The sequence below is a fragment of the Malaya genurostris genome, chromosome 1 (assembly GCF_030247185.1).
Source record: "Malaya genurostris strain Urasoe2022 chromosome 1, Malgen_1.1, whole genome shotgun sequence".
Classification (NCBI taxonomy): Eukaryota; Metazoa; Arthropoda; class Insecta; order Diptera; family Culicidae; genus Malaya; species Malaya genurostris.
In genome coordinates this window covers 74,775,377-74,800,805 of record NC_080570.1, presented here as the reverse complement: position 1 = coordinate 74,800,805, position 25,429 = coordinate 74,775,377, and the positions used below count along the sequence as shown (strand labels likewise).

At 34.4% G+C, this 25,429-nt stretch overlaps 1 protein-coding gene across 3 annotated transcripts in view; it reads right to left on the bottom strand.

Moving 5' to 3' along the window:
• The window catches only part of LOC131440500 (titin), a 350,616-nt gene extending 325,501 nt beyond the window's left edge, over nt 1–25,115 (bottom strand). For 2 of the 3 annotated variants that reach the window (XM_058611823.1, XM_058611822.1), the window contains exon 1: nt 24,131–25,115. The gene's annotated coding sequence lies outside the window, so the exon portion shown is untranslated. The remainder of the gene's footprint in view (nt 1–24,130) is intronic. The other variant, XM_058611825.1, reaches the window with a different exon arrangement.
• Between the last annotated feature and the right edge of the window lie 314 nt (nt 25,116–25,429).

Genomic DNA, 25,429 nt, shown 5'->3' with positions numbered 1-25,429 from the left:
GTATAGTCATATAACTGATTCAAATGCATCTTCTTTGTTCTAATTTAAATTTTCATAATAGAATGAATCTTACATCTTTTTTAAAAAAAAAACGCATCGATGTACAGATTACACAAAGTCCATTTGTTTGATTATTGCTCATTTATTAATCAATCATCATGTTTACATGACCCCTATCTATTTTATTCCCATAGCCCCTATCAAGTTAAGGACTGAACATTATAATAAAGGCCATGTCGGGTTCCGAAACCTTGGATACACACACGGAAGGATATAATTTTGTTTTTGGAAATCTTATTACGGATCATTTCACATATCTATTAGTTTTGTGCCGGCCTTAGAAGAAGACCCAGTCAATCTCCGTGTTTCATAACCGTCTCTGAATAAAAACCAAATTCTAACACACACCATTAAAAACTTAATTTGGGTCGAGTTTGACTGTGCGATTTGATCACGTTTGTTATGCTATGCTGTATTTTTCATGGCAGATCACACATTTGCATATTTTTTATTAATTCGGCTAATCACTTTGTTAGCATTTATGCTAATAACCAAGTCGGATACAAGGGTTTGTAGGAGAATACTACAAGGATTTCACGGGGATAGTAAAAACAAATACCGACAAGTCACTGAGATCTAAATTCGAGTAATAAAACCACCCTGAATATGTATTGAAGTTTATAACTGATTGCCCGAATACAGTTAGGGTTACTTTATTTGAAATTTAATCTAAGGAAAACATTAGCGGGATAGAAAAATGTCAGTACGAATCAGCTGCGACGTTGTAATATTTATGGGGTCTATTTCAAGATCACGTATAATCATAAAATCAAGTCGTTATACGAATTTCACAATAGCATGGTGAATTTCACATCATAAAGAAAAAAAATCTGGTAAACTGCAATACAACGAAATGTGATCTGTGGAGTAAGCGTCAATAATCGATAGTCGATACAGACAATGCGTCTCGTGATTAGTTATCATTCCTTTACCGTTTTGTTCTAAATACTCAGTTGAAAAAAACTTATTGTATTGTTGAAAAAGAAAATTTTACTATCAAAAGACAATAAATTGTGTTGAGCTCCATAGATCTGACTACGATTTGATTGTTTCCGCGGAATTCCTAGCACTTTAATGAATAATGATTGTTTCATAGCTATTAGCGATGGATTATAATCATACGAGTATAACGACGAGCGTTTTGATGCTTTCGAGGGAATTTTGTCCATATAGCTTCACTTTCCCAATATATCAAAATGTGCATAAAACAATGTTTTCTGATTTGTTTTCTGTTTTCATAAGTATTACTCGGGAAGGGGCAAAACCCAACAATTCTTTTAGTTCATTTTTATTTTCTTCAGTATTTTGATCATTTGGTAAACCTTTCGAGACAGTTTTGAAAGCTCTATTTTATTTTTTATCACATAAATAAAACTTATGAAGTTTCTCGGACAACTATCGTAGAAGACGTTCGTAATCTTCCAATCCATCGACCAAGAATCGACATTCTCCTCTTCGTCCGATTTGAAATGAGACCTTTACTTCCGAGAGAAAAGTAGAAAACTCAGTACGGAATGCTTTTAAGTCGGAGATCATCACTTTTACTGTAGGTACATTTTGGGAATTTTCTTTTTTATCACTACAATCATAAGAATGTCGTAAATTTTGGTAGATGGCAAAGGATTAACTGAAGGGGAGCCGCAGGCATTATTGAAGAATATAAATTGACTAGGCTAAATTAGTCTTCGAATAGACTCCTAGTTTGGATAAGTCTTGAAAAAGACTGATTAGCTCAAGGTCGTCAAATGGTGAGATAACTAAGTCCTCACAAGTTCCTATCTTATGCCTCTCCGTGTGTCTATGATGACATTTGGTCAATAGAACGGCGTCGACTGCGTGCTATCGCCTTCTGCATTAGTAGCAGAATGAGAGGGTGCGAAATGGCTTATAAGTTAAAGCCCATCCTAAAGTGCAATGTTTATCATAGTATATAACAACATATAATTCAGTTGTTTATTACATCATTTATATACATATTTATTATTAAATATATTATTATTATTATTATTATTATTATTATTATTATTATTATTAGGTCTGAAATAAGTAAGACGCACCCTTCTAACAAACAAACCACCAGGCGGGTTTGAGCTGGTATAGCGAAATTCTTTATTATATGGCTGGATGTTCTTCCTGGAAGGCACCGGGTCCTCAAAACCCATTTTGGCCTTCTTAACAGCACTTATATGAAAGATATCTGATAATCAAATTCGGATCTACTGTAAGTCTACCCGCATACACTGGTAATTTCTTGAACTGATGGTGGTTTCATACATACATACATACATACATTCTTTAGAAAGACTGATTGGTTCAAAAAATAATTATTTGTAAAATGCTGATTAATTTCATGGTCTTGAAAAAGACTGATTATAACAGAACATAACTGTTTGTGTAGCCTTAAAAAAGACTGACTAATTATTAGTCTTCAAAAAGACAGATTCAGGTAGTCTTGAAAAAGACTAAAGTCATGAATCAATTTTCCCTGGAGGCCAGAGCTATTTCGAGCGATCTCGGAGAAAATCGAATGCATGATTTGGTATAGACCTCTTTACTTCGGAACCGAGAGTGGGATCTAGATCAATAATCAATAGCAGGAAATGAGATTATAGGGACCCTCATTTGAATCTAAGTTTAAAAATATCGAAAATTGTGTGCACTTTTTCCATCTATGAGAAAATTGTATGCACTTTTTCCATTTATTTTGCAAATTTTGCCCCGTTACTCCCGAACCTAAAGTTCAATCCGGATAAGTTTCATTAGCTGGATATGAAACCTTTTATTAGGGCACATTCAGTAGTGTTCTAGATGCATAATTTATGTCAGTTTTAAAATTTATATCTAAATTTTATAGCAAAAATAACTGGCATCCCTAGCAGTGTTTTATTTCTGTTTCAAATATAGAAAAAATAGTACAACAGCGTATGCCAGTTTTAAATTTGACAGTGGAACTGTTCGAATAAATAACACTAGAACGGCTTGCTAAGGGCATATTAAGTAGTGTTCTAGTACTAGATGCATAATTTATGTCAGTTACAAAATATAAATCTGAACTCTATAACAAGAAAAACTGGCAGCCCCAGCAGTGTTTTACTCATGTTTCAAATTTACAAAAAAAATAGAAAGGCAATGAGGACCAGTTTCAAATTTGACAGAAGAACTGATCGAATAAATTAAACTAGAACGGCTTGCTGAGGATATGTTTGTTCCAGTTTCTGCTCTATTATAGATCTTCCATATAGAATATATTCTAGCTGCGGAATTTGCTCTAAGTTTGTGAAAATTGGATTATTACTTTTCGAGATATTATTCTCATGTTTATCTGTAGAAACATTATTCACAGACACACCGAATTTCTGGATGAAAAATTTCATTTCTGTAATTTTGTGGTGGGCTATAAGTACGCCTAGAAAAGACACGTTTGTTAGAAGTAAGCTTCGATCGCAGAATCTCTCTCGTTTTTTCATCGTATCAACAAATCCTAACCATGTTCGTATCAACGAAGTGCAATTGTTTATCATGAAAATAACGGTGTCCATAGTTACGTTAAAGTTGATTTTCAGTGATGCCAGTTCCATCGGAATAAACTATCACTTTGGTAGTATAAAATTTATAAAATATATTATATTGGGCATAAAACGTAGCATGCTTGAATTTCGGTTGTAAATGCTACGTGTGGATCACGTTCCTGTCAAAACATGCTACAAACTGTAGTATTTACTACAAGTTTTCGGTAGGTAGCTCTAGAAGTTGCTACTCGTGTGTTTGCTGATAAAGTGAAGTACAGAAATTAAAAAAGTGGCATTTTTACAGATATAAGATACTACAAACAACATACTTTACTACATTTTATTTATACGGCCCAATATTTCAACTATCCACTCCTTGAAGCATTCAGCCTTTTGGCCTTTCTCTATAGAAAGGTATTAGAATTGCTGGAAAAATTGACTATCGAACGGAGCCACGGAGACCCATAGTGTTATATACCATTCAACTCAGTTCGACGAGATCGGAAAATGTATGTGTGTGTATGTGTGTGCACTTTTCGAATATATTTGAACGCGCTCAATTTTCTCAGAGATGGCTGAACCGATTTTAACAAACGTGAGCTCGTTTGAAAGCTACTATTAGGCCATTGATCAAGTTCGAAGATCAAATGGCTGTGACTTTCGGTTCCGGAGATATGATTGTAAAAGTGACGTAACCGACAAAAAGCGTTATATTTTTACGCGCTCAATTTTCTCAGAGATGACTGAACCGATTTTGACAAACTTGGGCTCGTTTGAAAGCTACTGTCGGGCCATTGATCAAGTTTGAAGATCAAATGGTTGTGACTTTTGGTTCCAGATATATGATGGTATAAGTGACGTAACCGACAAAACATATTGATTTTTATTGTTCTTATATATATAAGGGTGCCAAAATTATGGGAACACCTCTATTTTCGTTAAGCTCTAGTGCTTAAAAGTTTAAGCACCTCGAAAAAAGCCTTCATGCAAAATTTGAGCTAAATCGGGCATGCGTAAGGGGTGCTGCCCGGTGGTAAAGGTTTGACAATTTTCGATCTTGAAAAAGCACCATAGGGGGGAGTACATGAAATTTTCGAAATGGAAATTTTTTTTGATGCCAAAAGTCTCTAAACTGAATGAAACGTCGAGATTTAGTGTCACTTCAAAAAAAAAATTTATGAAAAAATCAACTTTCTGGGACTTAGAAAAATTTTTATATTTTCTTTAAGTCCCAAAAAGTCGATTTTTTAAATTTTTTTTTCGAGATGATACTAAATCTCGACGTTTTGGCATCAAAATTTTTTTTCGATTTCGGAAATTTCAAGAAAAGTGGTTAGTGAGCAGGTTGTAATCGTTTTGTTGATTTTTACAACATGGAAACAATATGTGCAAAATCGCTATATATATGTATATATATATGTATATATATATATATATATATATATATATATATATATATATATATATATATATATATATATATATATATATATATATATATATATATATATATATATATATATATATATATATATATATATATATATATATATATATATATATATATATATATATATATATATATATATATACATATATATAGCGATTTTGCACATATTGTTTCCATGTTGTAAAAATCAACAAAACGATTACAACCTGCTCACTAACCACTTTTCTTGAAATTTCCGAAATCGAAAAAAAATTTTGATGCCAAAACGTCGAGATTTAGTATCATCTCGAAAAAAAAATTTAAAAAATCGACTTTTTGGGACTTAAAGAAAATATAAAAATTTTTCTAAGTCCCAGAAAGTTGATTTTTTCATAAATTTTTTTTTTGAAGTGACACTAAATCTCGACGTTTCATTCAGTTTAGAGACTTTTGGCATCAAAAAAAATTTCCATTTCGAAAATTTCATGTACTCCCCCCTATGGTGCTTTTTCAAGATCGAAAATTGTCAAACCTTTACCACCGGGCAGCACCCCTTACGCATGCCCGATTTAGCTCAAATTTTGCATGAAGGCTTTTTTCGAGGTGCTTAAACTTTTAAGCACTAGAGCTTAACGAAAATAGAGGTGTTCCCATAATTTTGGCACCCTTATATATATAAGAACAATAAAAATCAATATGTTTTGTCGGTTACGTCACTTATACCATCATATATCTGGAACCAAAAGTCACAACCATTTGATCTTCAAACTTGATCAATGGCCCGACAGTAGCTTTCAAACGAGCCCAAGTTTGTCAAAATCGGTTCAGTCATCTCTGAGAAAATTGAGCGCGTAAAAATATAACGCTTTTTGTCGGTTACGTCACTTTTACAATCATATCTCCGGAACCGAAAGTCACAGCCATTTGATCTTCGAACTTGATCAATGGCCTAATAGTAGCTTTCAAACGAGCTCACGTTTGTTAAAATCGGTTCAGCCATCTCTGAGAAAATTGAGCGCGTTCAAATATATTCGAAAAGTGCACACACATACACACACATACATTTTCCGATCTCGTCGAACTGAGTTGAATGGTATATAACACTATGGGTCTCCGTGGCTCCGTTCGATAGTCAATTTTTCCAGCAATTCTAATACCTTTCTATAGAGAAAGGCCAAAAGGCTGAATGCTTCAAGGAGTGGATAGTTGAAATATTGGGCCGTATAAATAAAATGTAGTAAAGTATGTTGTTTGTAGTATCTTATATCTGTAAAAATGCCACTTTTTTAATTTCTGTACTTCACTTTATCAGCAAACACACGAGTAGCAACTTCTAGAGCTACCTACCGAAAACTTGTAGTAAATACTATATATATATATATACATATATATATATATATATATATATATATATATATATATATATATATATATATATATATATATATATATATATATATATATATATATATATATATATATATATCTGAATCTGTGCAAGAAATTAGAAAGCCATTCAAATATAACTGCTGTTTACCAATTACTAGACAAATCAATCTCACACAAAGAAAACAATAATAGTTTTTATTATTTTTACTTTTCGTCTTTGACTCATCAGTGCAGAGCAGTTCAGATTGAACTGCTTACTGCTAAGCTCGGCAGTTCCGAACCGCTAAGCAGACGTAAAGTTTCAGAAACTTTTCAGAAACGTCTGCTTTGCGGTTCAAATTGAACTGCCGAGTTTAGCACTAAGCAATTTAATTTGAAAATAAAAAAAAACGTTTATGTGCCATAGCACAAAATTGGCCAACCCCTAAATGAATAATAGTTTTGATTAAATGTGAATAAATTTTAAACATTTGAATTCAATAATTATTTAAATAAATTTAAAATTTTATAACCCTACTTACTTTCAGTTTCCTGATCCTTTACATGGTCTTCCGTCAATTGCCTAAATGCTCCAACCACCGGTGTTTATCAAAACAAATGTTTTATTCCGAATACTATAGATTTTGCATGAGACGACTGGTATTATTTTTTCTCGTTGTATATTACAAAGACTGCAAATATTCTATGGCAGCAACCCAGGCCACATGGAACACTACTCTATATCACGGTAAATTTTCCAGTTGTCAAGTACTCAGCAAGCATATTTGAATATACAAACTCAGAATTTAAAGAACAGCTAGACATAATATAAAAAAAACTCAAGTACACACTGTCTCAAGTGAGATACGTTACGTGTGGTGAATATACATTGTAGGATTGTTTTTTATCTCACCGAAGCAAACTGAAACAAACATTTTTTTCATCACTCCATCGTAAAACTGTACAAGCGTAAACAACAACAACAGAAACCGCACGACCCGCACTAATTGAGCTTTTCTTTGTAATGAAGCAATTTTCTCGTTCCTCGGCTGTGTCACTCCGTCTGCACAATGCCCGCGTTTTCCTACGCATATTTCCAGTTAACTCGAGCGTTCCAACCCTCACTTACTACTTGTCTCCTCACACCGATACCCAAAAATAAAACAGAAACGCAGAGAAAACCACGTGTTCTACAACGATTACACCCTTCGTCTAACTACCGAGCGGTGGCACTTCACACATACCCGCACTGCTCCAGACGGGGCTGGTTTTCCACCGGAAGGATTCGTGCTACCGCCCTTTCTTTGTGCGCCATCACGGCACGACAATTTTCATGACTTATTTACTTTTTATTGCGTCTGTGATTATTTTGCTTCGCATTTACTCGCACTATCGTTCCGTTCCAGGCTTTAATCACTTCAATGTTTTACTGGTGTCATTGTGCAGAACCCTTCTGCTATCGCCTTTTCCTGTCTAGAGTGTCAGTTTTCGTCCATCTATTTATTGTCTATTTCTAAACTGTCCTTTTATGCATATATGCTTGTACTAAGGCGTATGGTAGAAACATCAACTATGAATCTGCTTTTTATGTTTTACATTTCTGAGGTTGCTCGGTTTATCTAGTAGATATTTACTTCGGAGAATGTTAGTTTTTGCAATTGAACTGTAATGTCGTTTTCGCTTAGTTTCAACGTTGTTGAACTGAAAATCGAGTCAGTTTCGAACCTGAGTTTTATATCAGGTTTGCTCAAATCCCCGTTGCAAAATGCGAAAACAACACAGTTTCGTGAAAAGTGCTTATTTTCTCAAGCGCAGACGACATAAATAATTGTGATTTTGGGACCCGGTCTATAACACTTTGTTCCTCTTTATCCAACAAAAAGGTCTCATATTATATTTTACATTGCATAGCAAAATCGATTCTCTTGTACTTTTTTTAAATCGCTTATGACTTGCGGTGATTTATTTTCTGTTTTTACAAAGCTTTTGTGGTAAGATAACCTGAGACCGGAGACATGAAACGTGCCAATGCAAACATATCAGTTTTCTTATAAAATTCAGCAGAAATTAATTTTATTGTTCTGAATTTGATGCAAGAAATAATTACAATTGTTTGCGGTATAAAAATGCAGAGACCATTGTTGAGACGTATCTTATGCCGTTTTTCATTGAAAAACACTGGTGGCGTGGATTGCCCTGATTTTGCACTTTCGAGCAGAAATGCAACATTTTGAAGGTGTTTCATTGCCATTTCTGCTCGAAAGTGCAAAACCAGAGCAATCCACGCCACCAGTGTTTCTCAATGAAAAACGCCATTAAACAATTCAGATATACAACAATTTATATCAAACATTATTTTGATACATTCGTCTCCATCGATAAATAGTTGACCCGTGTTTTAATTTGTTACTAGAGTGACCATTTCCATGATGAATAGATTTTCGATTTTTGGCGAAACTGGTTATTCAAAATCAATCATAGCTTTTTAATTACAGATTTTTCAAACCTTTTATGCATTTTTTTTTTAAATTATTTGTATTGAATAATATTTCAGCAGGTTTGATGGTTTGTAAATAGAAGGCGCTACATTTTTTCGAAAAATTTTTATACAAAATATTCAAAAAATTGCGAAGCGAAATTTTTCGTTTTTAAACTATATTGAAAAAATTCTTTATAAAATTATATATGTGTAATTCACTACATGTTTTAAGTACCGACAATCACACAACTGCTTCGATCTTTAGCGAATTGAACATGATCACAGTATGTGAATTTTTCTGGAAAAAATAATATGGCCACCTTTTTCTACAAACCATAAAAATCGTTAAGGGCTGAGGACAGTACCGTAAAGTGGTAGGTTTTCTTATATTTTCCTGTTTCAAATTGAATTTTCTTGGAAACGGTGCAGAATATAGAAAAACCCACCTGACAATGTCTTCGAAATTTAGTTGAGAATATTCTGTGAAATTTTCAGAATGGTTCATTGAGTTTAGCGGTCGTGTTGTATTTTTTTCTGACTGAAGAACTGCTGAAAGTTGGAATGCTCGGAAATGCATACCTCCACTTGTTCATCGAATATCTCGGTTTTAAGGGCTTGTATCACAAATCTACCGTGACAAAGTCTAGATAATTTAGTTTAGATGCGATTAGTACATAAACACATATATGTTATCGCGATAAATATAATGTCTTGTATTTTTCTGTGAAACAAAGTCAGTTTCAATGCATCTGCCATTTTTTTTCGCTTTGGTTTCCTTTAGAGAAAGAAATAAAATTGGCTCGACAAGGCTGCCAAACACACATACATCTTTGTGAAAGTTGAATATTTTTTCATTCTTCATTGGAATCCATGTAATGTCCAACCCATACGATAGATTAATGTGATAAAACTTCTCATCAAAATAATAAAATGTATGCTGGCAACCCGGTACAGTTTGCAAAGGGAATTGAGCGAGCCACGTGGTCGATTTAATACTCAACACATGACCCTCTGTCCTCAGGCCTTAAAAAGACACATAATCCACGTTTCCAAACTCAAAAATTCAATTGTTTTTTCGCTAGTATCTTTTTGGCAACACTGTTTTTGACAGATGACGCATGTTTCGTGTCTTGTGTCATTGTCAAACTTGTTCAGTTTGGTCTATATTATTATTGCAAGTTTATTTCACCTCGACTTGAGCCATATTGTCTATCGCCGAGAGATAGAGTTTGGTCTATATTTTAATGGGCACTGGCAAAGTTTATTGACCATTTGTGATCAGCGAGGAAGCTCATTTCTGGTTGAATGCATACGCCAACCAGCAAAACTGCCTCATCTAGAGTGAAGACCAAATTTTCTCAAATTTTCTGTGTTTCGTTTATTTATTTATTCATTTTATTTTTATTTTTTTGAGAATCAAATCTCATACCTCCTTAAATATCATCATTTATTTTAGATTCCGTTCACAAATGCTTAATGAATAATAAATTAATAGTGTAACGAATATGACAAATTGTGACAATTGCATGTTTTCGATCCGAATATCTCGAGTTCTACCGAAGATAAATTTTTTTCTCCATACCATTAGCAATATGATTCCGCGATTTATGATTGAATTTTCAGCAGTGTAATATAACCATAAATCACAGGTCAATATCTAACAAAAAAAAAAGATTGAAAAAATGACACGCGAATGCAACTATGTAATGAAAACCGCGAAAATAACAAACTATGGCTTCGAGTCCCGTCTCTGCGATAACATTTTCTCAGGCATTCGCATGTCATTTTTTCAATCTGTTTCCCTTGTTAGATACTGGTAAAATTTAAAACGACCCAAGATGGCGCTACGTCTCAAAAAGATTAAGACGAATCATTTAACTCAATTTTCCTTCAAAATAGGAAGAAAATTATGAAATAATTTTATATTCAATTTTATGCTCCGAACATGAGTATGGAAAAAGATGTAAATTTACAAAATAATTTGATATGTGCTGATACTTATCAGTTCCGTCGTTCAACTGGAGAAAGAACAAAACGAACCTTGGGTCGTAATTCAGTAATTTTTTTTTCTCGTACGTTATACGGAAGTAACAGCATTGTTATCCAACAGGGAAAATCGGTCTTTAAAAAAATCTGGGTGGCACGGTTATCATGGCGTAACTCAAACCCGTCGCAGTGAATGTGTTAAACAATTCATACAATCAATTAGTTGATAACGATTTTCGTTACTCAGAAGTGTTTAATATGTCTGTCAGATTAATTCGTTTTCGTGCCATCCAGTTATGTCTCTTACCAAACCGCCTTATTTCAGTTGATTGAACACATATCAAGAGTAAAAATGTACAATTTTACGTGTCTGCGGGAAAGGCAGAATAAATCGACAACAGGCTTAAGTTAGTCTCATAAAATGCTTTCATATGACGAATTACTTAATTACAAATTGACGGTTTGTGTCACCTGTAAATCCTCTTCCTCACCGGAGGAATAGCATGGAAACCAGGCTCAAGAACAAGAACGAAAATATTAGAAAATTAAAGGAATACTCTTTGGAATCTTTCCCAAATCTACATTAGCTAAAATACGAGATTGACTCACTGAGAATATGGTTCTGAGAATCAAAGTTTCATTATGAAGAATATCATCGTGAGACGACATCAAAGAACTGAACAAATGTGGTTTAAGTAGAAATGATGCATAACAACACATGACATCACTCACGCTTTATAACAATAATATCAGTTATGTTGAAAAGCAATGCATTAAATAATAATATAATAATTAAGATTCCAATGAATACAAAAGCATGGGATAGTACGAAAAATGTGAAAACTCATTCGTAATATGTGAAAACTCGTAGATTTGACGGCTCATTCCCCATGACTTATTTTTGCTGGAATTGAGGTGACTACGACAACGATCAAATTTACTGGTGTTTTTATTTATTTGTTATTTTTATGGTTTTATGCCTACTGGAGACATAGTGATAGTTTAATAATAACTTATCTCCAATGGGCTTTTTCCTGCTCTAGAAATAAAAAAATAAATAAATAAAAAATTATTTCCCATTCCTAGATTAATCGAATGATTAAGCAACATTTTTCGAGTCGGAAGGTATTTAACTCCTTACATTGATTGAATAAAAAATCGATCCGCTGGAAAATACAAGTCGACACTTGCCAATCTTCGAATACAATAGCTGGTGATTCAACAAGATCCAGCTACTTCTGAATATTAAAGAAGAAAACTTCATTATATGAGTCTCAACATTAGATTTTTATTTTAGAAAGAATAAATAAGTTGCAACATTTTGGTTCTCGAAACCACTTTTCATTACCTTATCCAAAAAACTGTTCAACCGGTTTTCAGATAAATTTGACTCAACACGTCTTTTTTACTGTAACGTGAAAAACGAAATCATAAAAATCTCCCGGAAGCAGTCACTATTGCTCAAGAAGGCAATCAAGTGATGCTCCTTTCGTGGAAGCGCAACAATCACTAGCTGTAAAATGAGGTGAAGGATGGGTAATTCCGTTCATAAGAAACTCTGTGACTCAGTTGACCTCATTGTACCGTTCAATTTCACTTCCATGTGTCAATATGCTATCCACTTGGCCATAATATTATGAAGCGTTTTTGCCGCCTTGCGATTTCCAGCCTCTCCGGAGTTTAATCGATTAGCACTAGGATGTTTTTCTGTGCTTGAGTGAAAAAAAATCGTCTGCACAGTAAATTTCCTACCTTATATTGCAGCTTTGGGCTTGAAAATCTGCTCTTCACATATTTTGTCGCGTTGACATGTTTCCGGAATGGTGCTACAGTGTTGTAGCTCGTGTGGCACCTCACACACACATTGGTATGAATGAACCATACAGCTGAACTGGGTCGGGGAGTGAGTTTATTGTGTCCTCGGTTTTGTTACTCTACTGAGCAGGTACTATGGAAGCGGGTTCGGGAGATTGATTTTAAAACAAGCAAAACATGAATGTTTAATCACTTGAAATTGTCGACGTCTATCGGAAACTGCTGTCAGGCACGTCGAGCGCTTTGAGTAATACCCGTGGGGTAGCGATTGAGACAGGTGCTTGTACGTCGAGGAGCAGTGCGTCGCAATTGTTTTGAACGTTAAATACGCAGTGTGAGTGCAGGTGACACAATCGAACATTTTGCGCGTCATCACGACTAATATTGCTCCCATTAGATCGCAAATCTCACATTGTATGCCTATATTCATTGCAGTGTGGTATTCTCTACGGATAGAAAAAAATAGCTGGATAATATGACAAACGAATGAACGATTGTTTTCAGACGAGTAACAGAGCTGCAAGCATACATTTAAATGAGTCCGATATGATTTGTGTGTTTGGTTATCTAAAAGCGGTATCAATTCAATCTGTGCTAAATCACATGGAAAATGTTCTAGATTATTATACTAGCAAATCTGTTTTTTTATAGTCTTGCGCATCCGCCATAAAATTTTATGCCTGAAAATATTTTGTTTTCGGTATTGTTTCAAATTGAAACTTAGCATACGATATACATAAAATGCAAAATTGATCGAACGAGCTCTTTTCTATTCGAACTTAACCTACTTTAGGCTCAGCAGAATTTCAACGCGGACAATATCAGAACTTCGTGATTATTTATCAATTCTTTCGGCAGCAACTTTGCGTTTCTTAAACTATGCCTGATAATACTATGCCGACTGGTCCCCAATCAACTTTATCTTGAACGCAAACATGAGAACTAAAGGTTCTCTATGCTACGTATAGATTGTAGAATCCAACTTGCGAATATCAAATCCGGATTGATATAATATATGGACGCCAACACCTGCTTTTATCATTTACATTAACGATATCTGTTAGATACGAACCAAATCAAGGCGGCTTCCGTAAAGCAGGTTATTCAAATATTCCATTCGTTGAGGGAAAATCGGGAGACCGGAGCACATATATTAGAAAGATGTTATCGTATGGTTTCTAGCCCGAGTTCATGCATAAAAACTCGTTATAAAAACAGAAATGTTTTATACGAAAACCAGAATATCATTTTTGTTTGAAGAAATAACTTGTTCGTATTATCATTAAAGGGAATTATTGATACAACTTAAAATCTATCCGGGTAAATACTATCTTCGCTTAGCAAGATAGGATCAACTACACTGAGATCTATTTTACGCGGAAAATACGTACTGCTCAAAAAAACCGCGTAGCTTCGAAAATCCGCGTTAAAAAAACCGCGTAACTTTGGGAATCCGTCTTAAAAAAATCACGCAAAAACGCAAATCCAAAGAATTGTTTTTATATCAAATGTCTTAAAAATGCATGAAACGTCGAGATGTGGTGTAATCTTTAAAAAAAATTTAACGATCGACTTTGGGACTTTGGGACTTTGGGACTTTGGGATCCGCTTAGAAAAAAACCGCAAAACTGAAGAAATTTTTTATTCATGCCGAATGCCTTAGAAATACACGAAACGTTCAGATCTGGTGTAATCTAACAAAAAGTTTTTGAAGAAAATCGACTTCGAGACTGTGAGACCGCGTAACTTCTGAAATCAACGTGGGAAAAAACTGAAAAAATGTTTATACCGAATGTCTTAGAAATGCGTTAAACGTCCAGATCTGGTAAAATCTAAAAGAAAACGTTGAAAAAAATCGATTAGGAAAATAATCGACTTTGGGAGGAATGTGAAATCGAAAAAGTTTTTTTGATGCCAAATGTCTTAGAAATGCATGAAACGTCGAGTGCAAACTCAATTTTTTTTGAAAAATATTCAACTTTGGAATCCGCATAGAAAAAAAATCGCTAAACTAATGATTTTTGTTTATGCCAAATGAAATGTATAAAACGTAGAGATCTGGTGTAATCTCAACAAAAATCTTTTGAAAAAAAAATACTCTTTTTGAATTAGAAAAAATTTGAGATTTCTTAATATTAAAAAAAATTTTACGCAAAATGTAAAAATCCATTGAACGTCGAGATCTCGTGAAATCTCGAAACATAAAATATTTTGTTGACAAAGATCGAAAATTTTATAAGTGTGAAAGAGATGACCTAAAAAATTTCGAAATAACACGATATTTCATGAAATTCCAAAACAAAAAAAACGGATAATTTTGAGATTTCGCGTAAAAAACAATACCGCGTAACTTCGGAAATCTGTGTAAAAAAGACCTCGGTGTGCTAAATCTGAATCCTAACGAATCTACTTGTTTGACGTTTAGTTTCGCTACGATTTTTTGGCTAAATAAATGATAATAATTCTGTAATTCGATACCATCTATTAGAATTTATTTTTGCCATGGCTAAGTATAATATGTAAAAATTTCGAAATTCGTATTTCTGCAGTTTACTACTGCATTATCTATTCATACGTAGCCCTACAGACATAGAAGAATCGTAAAAATGTACGTTTATTAAAATCAACCGTATTGAAGCGTTAGAAATGAATTTTTTAAGGTTTTTCCACATTTTCTGTAATGGCATACAATTTTTAATCTACTTTACCCTATATTTCCGGATCCGGAAGTCGGATCCGCATGAAATTTAGGAATCACACATGGGACCATAAGACTTTTCATTTGAACCTAAGTTTGTGAAAATCGGTCGCGCCATCTATGAGAAAAGTTAGAACACATATTTTCATTTTTTTGCACATTTTACCCCATAACTCCCGAACCGGAAATCGGATCCAAATAATATTCAGGATTTTGTTATGGGACCTCAAGACCTTTCATTTGAATTCAAGTTTGTGAAAATCGGTTCAGCCATCTCTGAGAAAAGCTAGTACACTTATTTTCACAATTTTTTGCACATTTTACCCCATAACTCCGGAACCGGAAGTCGGATCCAAATAATATTCAGGAATTTTCATTTGAATCTAAGTTTGTAAAAATCAGTTCAGCCATCTCCGAGAAAAGTTAGTGCAAAAAACGTTACATACACACATACGCACATACACACACATACACACACAGACATTTTGCGTACTCGACGAACTGAGTCGAATTGTATATGACACTCGGCCCTCCGGGCCTCGGTTCAAAAGTCGGTTTTCACAGTGATTGCATAACCTTTCTATATGAGAAAGGCAAAAAGATTTTGAAAAAAATCGACTTCGAGACAATGAAACCGCGTAATTTTGGAAATCAACGTGGGAAAAAAAATCTCAAAACTAAAAATAAATGTTATGCCGAATGTCTTGGAAATGCTTAAAACGTCCAGATCTGGTGAAATCTCAAAAATATTTGAAAAAAATCAACTAGGAAAAAAATCCACTTTGAGAGATTTGTGAAATCGAAATCGGCTGAGGCGAAACTTTATTAAAATGGTATTTATAAAAGCTTTTCGCACAAAATGGTTACAGAGGAAAAATTTCTAAATGTTTACAAAATTATAGTAAATTTATATTATTTTCTGTGGAAAATGTAATTTTTTTTATGTTCCTGTCTGAGAGTCTAGCTTCTCAGAGTCTACTTGACATATATTCAGGTTCAGAATTGCGTCATATGTAAATTTGCATTACCTGTAAACTTAAAAATTTTTGCTCTGTAGGTTAAAAAGTTATGCGGCGAATTAAAATTTTATAACTCTCCATAAAAATTTACTTTTAAATGTCTCAACTTAATTGCGAACAAACTTTTTTGCTAAAGTCTGAAATATGAGTAATTAAATTATGCAAGATTATTTTTAAATGCATAATGTCAAGGTAACGTAGTGTTTTTATTAACAGCAACACATCTGCTGTGAACACTTTGCTTGACATAGCTGAATGAGAGACCTATATTAGACAGAAACTGGATGCGTGAGAGTATATGCTACTGAACAGACCAATTCCCCTTACCAAGTAAATTGTCTGTGCTCTCAGTCTCAGTTAAATATGAACTAAGCAATCCATGACAATGTAATGAAATGAAGGGTTCGCTCTCGTTAGTGTTGTACGAGAAAAAAGACCTTGCTTCACGGCTTGCTACAAGACGCGATGCAAAGTCATATAGGCAATGTTTACGGTTTATTTTCAATGTGTAGGTTTACAGAAATTATTTTTAACATAATGTTCGCATTCCAAGACCGAACTTGATCACATTTATAACATACTTTAAACATTTTATAGCTGAAATTTTGAGCCCATTTTCAAAACGATCAATTTGTTTCATGGCAGTTTATACTGTGTATATATCCTAAAAACACTAAAAGCAATGTTCATTAAATTAATATTCATCGGAACTAAAAGTTATGAATCTAGTTTCCTCATAGGGATCTACAATATGAGAACCATTCATGAAGCGGGCATATTCATGAACTAATGAACGAACGAAGCAGCTCTCCTTGCTCGGGTTGCGCTGTGAATTCGACCTGACATACGCATGTGTGTGAAGAGCACTGATGGTGAAACCCTTTTGTTAATATTCGTTGCTTCAATTTGCAAACCCTGCTTTGGAATCCGAATAGAAAAAAATCGCAAAACTAAAGATTTTTGTTTATGCCAAATGTCTTAGAAATGTATAAAACGTCGAGATCTGGTGTAATCACAAAAAACATCTTTTGAAAATAAATCCACTTTGGGAATTAGAAAAAAAATTGAGATTTCTGAATAGAAAAATGTCAATAGAAAAATGCCAAATTCCATTTCTGGAGCAGGGAAAAGCCCACTGGAGATAAGTTATTATCAATCTAACACTATGTCTCCAGTAGGCATAAAACCTCCTCATCTTTTGTACCAACAGATTACAGAATATCCAAATGATACATTTCATATTATTAACTATTATAACATATTGCATATCATTAACTATTATGACTACATAGCTAAGTACTTAGAACTAACGATAAACTTCTAAAGAGATAGTGTTCGACTAAACAATTTCCTGATAGTATCACGAGTTAGATGAAAGTCGAACTGACTTGAACAGCTATTGAACACTCGGCACATACTGACAAACGACTCGTTGTGGCCATAGTTGGTTCTGGCGGCAGGTATGCGTAGGAAAGGATGAGTTCGAAGACAACGACGACGAATATCAAAATCTAGCAAACGTAACAGCTCCGAGCAATCAATTCGTGACTGGAGAAGTTCAGCAATGAAAACTGCCTTGAACACATTTCTGCGAGTAAATCGAGATCTATGAGCTTGCAGCGATCTTGGTAACTCGGATGATTTAGGGGGTCTCTCCATGGTAGTTGGCGAAGCGCAAAACGAATAAATTTAAGTTGAATATTTTCTATGCGTTGAATGTCGTTTTGATAGTAGGGTGACCAAACCACAGCTGCATATTCTAGTGTAGAACGGACCAAAGCACAATATAATGCTTTGAGGCAATATATGTTTTTGAAGTCTTTCGTCACACGGAAGACGAACCCTAACAGTTTCGAGGCTCTATTGATGGTATATTCAATGTGCTGTTTGTAATTCATTTTCGAATCCAAGATAACTCCCAAGTCCTTAATACACGATTCTCGTCTAAGAACAGTTTGTAAGATCGTGTAGTCGAATTCAATCATAGAATGTTTGCGAGTGAATGAAATAACAGAACATTTTGAAGCATTAACGGTCATTCGGTTTACTCTACACCAATTTGTAAAAATGTCCAGTTGTGACTGCAAGAATCTGGCGTATTCGACGGTTTTGATAAAATGAAAGAGTTTGAAATCATCAGCATACGATAACTTCATGCATTTTAGCAAAATGTTTAAATCGTTTAGGTAGAGTAGGAATATGAACGGTCCAAGATGACTGCCTTGAGGAACTTCGAAGCTGGCCGTAAATGGAGACGTAGTGCAATCTACTATTTTCACTGACATGTCGCGATCGGTTAAATATGAGCACAGCCAATTAAGAAAAGGTCCATTGAATCCAAGTCTACTCAATTTCGAAATTGTGATCCGGTGATTGATCTTGTCGAAAGCAGCAGAGAAATCAGTATATAGCATCTACTTGCAGTCGCGCTTGCAGAGATTTTATGATGAATGAAGTGTAAGATACGAGATATGTAGTAGTAGACCGTTTCGGCATAAAACCGTGTTGACTTTCAGATATATAGTTCGAACAATTATGTGTGATGAAGTCCAAGACAATTAGTTCGAATAATTTGGATACTGCGCATAACGCCGCTATTCCACCATAATTTGATATCTCGGTTTTACTGTCTTTCTTAGAGACGGGAAAAACTTCGGAAAGCTGCGTAAAAAGACCTCAGTGTGCTAAATCTGAATCCTAACAAATCTACTTATTTGACAATTAGTTTCGCTACGATTTTTTGACTAAATCAATAATAATAATTCTATAATTCGATACGATAATTCTGTAAATCGATATATTATTTTCTGTGGAAAAATGTCAATTTATTTTATGTTCCTGCCTGAGAAGCTGGATATACTTGACACATATTTAGGTCATTCCTTAAATTTCTAGTCATTTCACGTACTACGTCTTTAAGAATTGCGTCATATGTAAATTTGCATTACCTGTAAACTTAAAAATTTTTGCTCTGTAGGTTAAAAAGTTATGCGGCGAATTAAAATTTGATAACGCTCCATAAAAATTAACTTTTAAATGTCTCAAGTCAATTGCGAACAAACTTTTTTGCTAAAGTCTGAAATATGAGTAATTAAATTATGCAAGATTATTTTTAAATGCATAATGTCAAGGTAATGTAGTATTTTTATTAACAGCAACACATTTCTTCATAAATTTCTGATGTAAATATTTTAACACTTCTATATCGTTCAAATCATTCTTACAAAATTGTAATTGTATACTCCAAGCGGTAAAAACGCATGTCAATCGAAACATATCGAAATTATCCCAGAATTTGATAAATTCCTACAGTACATTGTATATTAGGTATTACTCGCAAAACACGTAGGGATTTATCATCACTACACTTTCACAACAGTCACTAAACTATTACAGAAGTTTAACTATTTCGGAATGTTTTTTACATCCTTCATCAGCGTAAGTTGGGTTTAAGTTGTTATCTGTTTTATAAGTTTATAGTTTATGACGACTATTTCCGGTACCTCTGGAATCGAAAACTAAATACTGGTACATCCAAAGTCGTTCATTTGGACATCAATTCACAAAGCCTACAAATGGAAATAGTTTCAAGAACAATTTTGAGAGACTTTTACGATATTTTCATTGAAACTGTGCTTTCACAAACTAAGATTCAAACGAAAGCTCTTCTGTTCGTATTCAGAACTTTTATTTGGAAAATTTTATTTGGATCTGATTGTCGGTTCCGAATTTCTAAGACGATAGGTGCAAAAGAATTTAAATACGTATAAATTTTCACAATCTTAAAATTTCTTAAAATTAGTTAAAAATCTCTTTAATATATAGATCTAGTTGGTTGACGACAGAATAATCTCAGTTCAGTTACACCGGTACCAGGGTTCCGGTTTCATAAATACCGTAAATAATTATCAAAAACTCTAATATTTAACTATCTCCGATTTCTCAAATGTAGTACGGTTCCAAAGGTCGTAGCCAAATTATCCGATTGTCGGTTTCAATACAATAGGGTGATTAGTGTTAATATTATCAATCCATTGTTAAACGTGACGATGTAAAGAACTTTATAAAATGGTGCTAGGACTTGAATCATTTTAATGATCTTAATAATTAATAGCCACGCACACCGATTTCGATTTCCCAGTTCCCGGTACTCGAAGTACCGGATTGTGGTCAAAGTACCGGAAGTGGTCAAATATTCCAGAACGGCACTCACTTCGTTTTCTCAGAGATGGGGAAACCGATTGTCTTAAACATAGATTCGATTGAAAGGTATTCTAATCCTATAAGAAATTCCCAAAATTTCTCCGGATCGGACTTCCGGTTGCATGGTGATTCACGTAAAATTTTCAGTTTCAAGTGTGGAAGAATCTGTTTAGCATCGAGCGCACAATTTTTTCATATGAATAAAATTCAGGAACTTCGTATAAAACTGCAAACCATTTTAAAGAGCAAAGTCTTGGCATTATATTACTTTTGTTCTATGAACAATAGAGTATTTATTATATAAAAGTGCAAATAACTTGACAGTTCATACTTCGTTCTCAGAATTTGTTTTACAGTGTCAATATTGTGGATGACGCACTTTTCTTTCAAATTTTTGCGCATTCCACAACTTTTGAATAAATCACCCCCACGATAAAAAAAAACAACTCATCTTACTCCAACGCTTGTGGAAATCGATTCAGTCATTTTCAAGAAAAATGAGTGCACATTTTATCATATATTGTTCACCTATTCAATCATCCTGTTGATTCCAGGTTTGAATAAAGTTACGGAATCTCAAACTTTCATTTGAGCTAAGGTGTGTGAAAATCGATTCAGCCATCTCCGAGATCGGCCCCCCTCAAGCCCTAATTGAAAAGTCGATATTCACAGTGATTGTATAGCCTTTCTGTATGGAAAGGGCAAAAAAAATGACAAAACATGCCTTGACGCACTTAAAAGGATTGTAAAAGTAAGTGATTCTAATTGAGCTAACTTCTGCATTGAAAAAGACGCATGTGTAGATGTTTTAATACAAGTACAGTTCTGTTACCATATTTAAAAGTTATGGCCTGCTTTTGTTTATTTTAAATGTAATTTTCTTTTTTCTAAGTGAGTTATGTTTTTGGCCAAAACATTCGCTCAAATGTTTAATGTTCATCAAATACTCATTGAAAATGCAACATCGAGGCTGGGAAACAAATTAATTGATACAATTTCAATTAAATAATAATTCCCATAATATAATTACTACCGCTTATGCGGTAATTTCGCTTACTAAACCGCTACAGGGAAACACACTTTATCGCGGAAAGTAGGTAAACGTTACAGTAAAATATAAAACAGAAAAGTCTACTGCATTTCATTATTTTAGAATTGCATTCTTCGAAAATACTGGGCGTTTTTGGAATAAATTTAGTAAATTTGGAATTTTGATAAAAAGGCTTTTTTATATAAATAGAGCTAAATTTTCGAAAGCATAAATTCTTCTCGTGAGCCTACTTCAACACATATCAATATAGATCACAGCTCCAAAAGATCCGATGAACCAAACATAATAGTTCAACGACAGTTTTCTTGCGGATGCAATGATCCTTGGACTTACGACAAACGAAATTCAATTAATTGTGTGGTGTTGTATATTCAATCTATTCTAAAACATTGCTAGTAATTCATAATTCCGAACAATACAGGAGTAATCGTAAATAATAGGAATGGAAGTAAAAGTCTTGGCATTACTTTCCTTTTGTGAAATTTGACCTTTCTGTTTCAACAGACTTCGCAGCCGTTTCTTAGTGTACAGAATCATTGCATGGCTAGTAATATGGATCCTACTGACACTAAGAATCCTTCAAGGTCGGGGCTCGAACATACGACAACTGGCTTGTAAGACCAGCGTCCTATGCATTTAACCGCCAACCCGGGACACTTGAAACGAGAGTAGTGATAGTAATTTCGCCCAGATCTTAACAAACTTTTGCAGAAAAAATTGTGCCCGTTCTATTGAATTCTACTACATCTTTTTTATTGACGGCTGTCAAGTTACTTTTTTTCAAACATAGCTAGCAAGTCGACCATCGGATTTGGATTATTATTTTTAATTTGGAAATTATTGTGCGATTTGACACTGATTTCATGATTCACTTATAGAAAGGTTTTGCTATTATTATGAAAACAAACTGTCAACCAATGCTATCAAATATTATCCAGTTTATTTTTACTGCAGTATCTTGATTATTATGTAATAAATGTAATAATTCTATTATGATTTATTTACAAGTCATTGTTTCACAATATTGAATTTGTATCAATTCGTTGTACGAACAACGAAATAAAAACGAAAAAAGATATCGTTTATGTATCAGTGTTTGGCTTTTAAAAGATTCAATGATTTAAATCAGTACAAACCGCTAATCATAATTTCAATTTTGAGTATCTTGTTTACCTACAACATGGCAAGTCGGTAGACGACTTAAGATTTTGTTTTGTCAAAATTTACAATAAATTAGGGTGACGGCTCCAGTAGTCAAAGAGAGTGAGATCTGCTATCTCTATTTGCTAAATTACCCTTAAGGGTGAGATGAAAATAGACGCATTCGCTTCGAGTTTTCGCGTCGCCATAACAGCAGTAATAAACTGATCTCGAACTATTTTTTCAGTGGTATTGTTTCTTAGAGCCAACCTTCTTTACAATCAATTGATTGAAAGCCGAGTAATCAGCGAAATAATATGATGACTCTACTAATGAAATGACTATTGGTACAACAGCCATGATACACTAAACATTACGACATTCAATCGCATGTTCGCACTTGCACCTGCATGCACTTGCACTTTACTTCCATTATCTCACCATGACATTACTATCGCTATCACAACCGATATAAATTTTGACAACCATGAGTTATGTCATGTAACAATTACCATTTTGATTGTGGAATTGCCCAATCTATGGAAAATAAGTTCAATGAATTTTTCATGTGGCATTTACCGTCGGCACTTTTGAACTCCATCATGAGGTCGATTCTTTTTGTTATATCTTTCAGATGAACTATTTTTTGATTGTTGAAAAATATTTAACTGAAGATCTACCTTTGCGAATTGAAATTTAAGAAAACTAAGTTCGTTACTTTTTTTTCATTGGAATAACATACACGTAATCCAAGAACGAACATTTAATCACATAATATTGTACTGATGAAAAGAGGTGCGGTTAATGTAACTATGTGTTTTTCCTTAAATATTCTCAAATATACTGCGAGTACGTTCACTTCTAGATCAAAAGAAAACCATTCTATGCTCCACAAAACACTTATCACAATATGTTGTCTGCTTAGAAGCCTTTTCTGTGATAGTAAGACCCATCAATAAATAAACTATTTTCAACGATAACAAAACATATCATGTATAAATACATCTTCTAGATGTGACATAACTGTTCTAAGAACCAAAAAAATCTACCACTACAATTTTCCCAGTATCCGATTGAGTAAATAAAAGCTGTTCGTCAAGAACACCGGTGGCGGCGATTAGACTGCTCGGTTGTCCAACGTTGATCCTTTGAAATCAATAGCAGCTCAGTAGAGATAACGACAACAGCAACAACAACATCAACAGCAGGTGGTCGGTGGTGCCAATTTTCAACAAGGATTACAGCGTCAACAAACAAAAACGATAATGGCTATGGCGGCGACGGCAACCACAGAGAATAACGACAATAAAGGGCGGTTTCATAAAAACGGAAAATATCACATAATTTATTCCATGAATTTTAAATGAACTCACTCGAGTACTCAATTAAAGGATAACACCCGCGGAGCTCCAATCTGGATTAAAACAAACACATTGATCACTGCTATCGTGTCGCTCGAATTCAGCAATAAAACACAGTGAGAATTATTCCACCGAGCTCAAAGGATCACTTTAAATCACTCTTCACCGCAATTATCGCAGTAATATCGCCAGCCTTGCTAATATCAACAGAAGTGTTAATATATTTTTTCACACGGCTATCATCATCGAATTATCGGGAGGCTCCACATTTTCTCGTTACAATCGATTACATAAACCCGATTGAACATAACAATTTTCATTTCTAATATCACTTCACTTCTCTCTGTCACTTCCGATTGCCACTTCCGTCAATCCGGATTTGATGTTGAACTGATTCTGAATGAATTCGATGGCAGTGCGACATATCTGCACACATATTCACATACTCAAACGACTATAATAATCATTATTATCATTGTCAACTTTCCTGCTACTCGTTACGTGGCATAATCATTTCTTAAGTTACCAAATAATACTGGCAGCACATATGATCCTTGAGGTGGTGGACAGTAAAAAAGGAAATACCAGCACACTAGAACAGTATGTTCAGCGGTGTCCTTAATCGCCCAAGCAGCTATAAATTATTGCTAGTTTTCTTCTCCTTCTTCTTCTTCAGCTTGGAAGTCGTTCTCCTGGCTTATCCTATTCCTACTGGTCTCATATGCGCACATACATACTAAAAGGCGCCTCCACCATAATCAGTTTCCGGTTAGGGGGAGGCGGAAAATTTGTTCGTTCAGCGGTATTTCGTACCCTACCAAGTATAGGTTTTCCAAGAAGCACTCGTCGTCGAACCGAACGAAAGGAATCGTCGCCCTGTCCTTAACTTCTTTCACCGAAATTCTACGGCACTCGACAGTCGCGCGTCTCAGCGTTACAAAGATCACGAACGTACTAAATAACAATCGGTATCACAGTCTTATTGATTCCAGCTTCGCGTCGTTCGCTTCCCACTCGCGGAATATCGCACCGGAATCGTATGTCCTCTGCTCCCGCGTTCCGATCGGTTATGCGCGCACTCTTTTCGATTTTAAGAGAAAGCACAAAGAGAGACCGTAAACATCGAACGAGCATAGAGCCGTATGCCAGACAGCCGGAATGAATGTTTTCATGTTGGATGAAACATCTCAAAGGTATGCTCGCTTCGCTAGAGGCTTTGATTAGTAAGGATGCAGAAGATGCCGGTGGCAAAGGCAAAGGCAAAGAGAAGAGAGAAATAATGTATGTGTGTTTGTTTCACGGAATGAATCT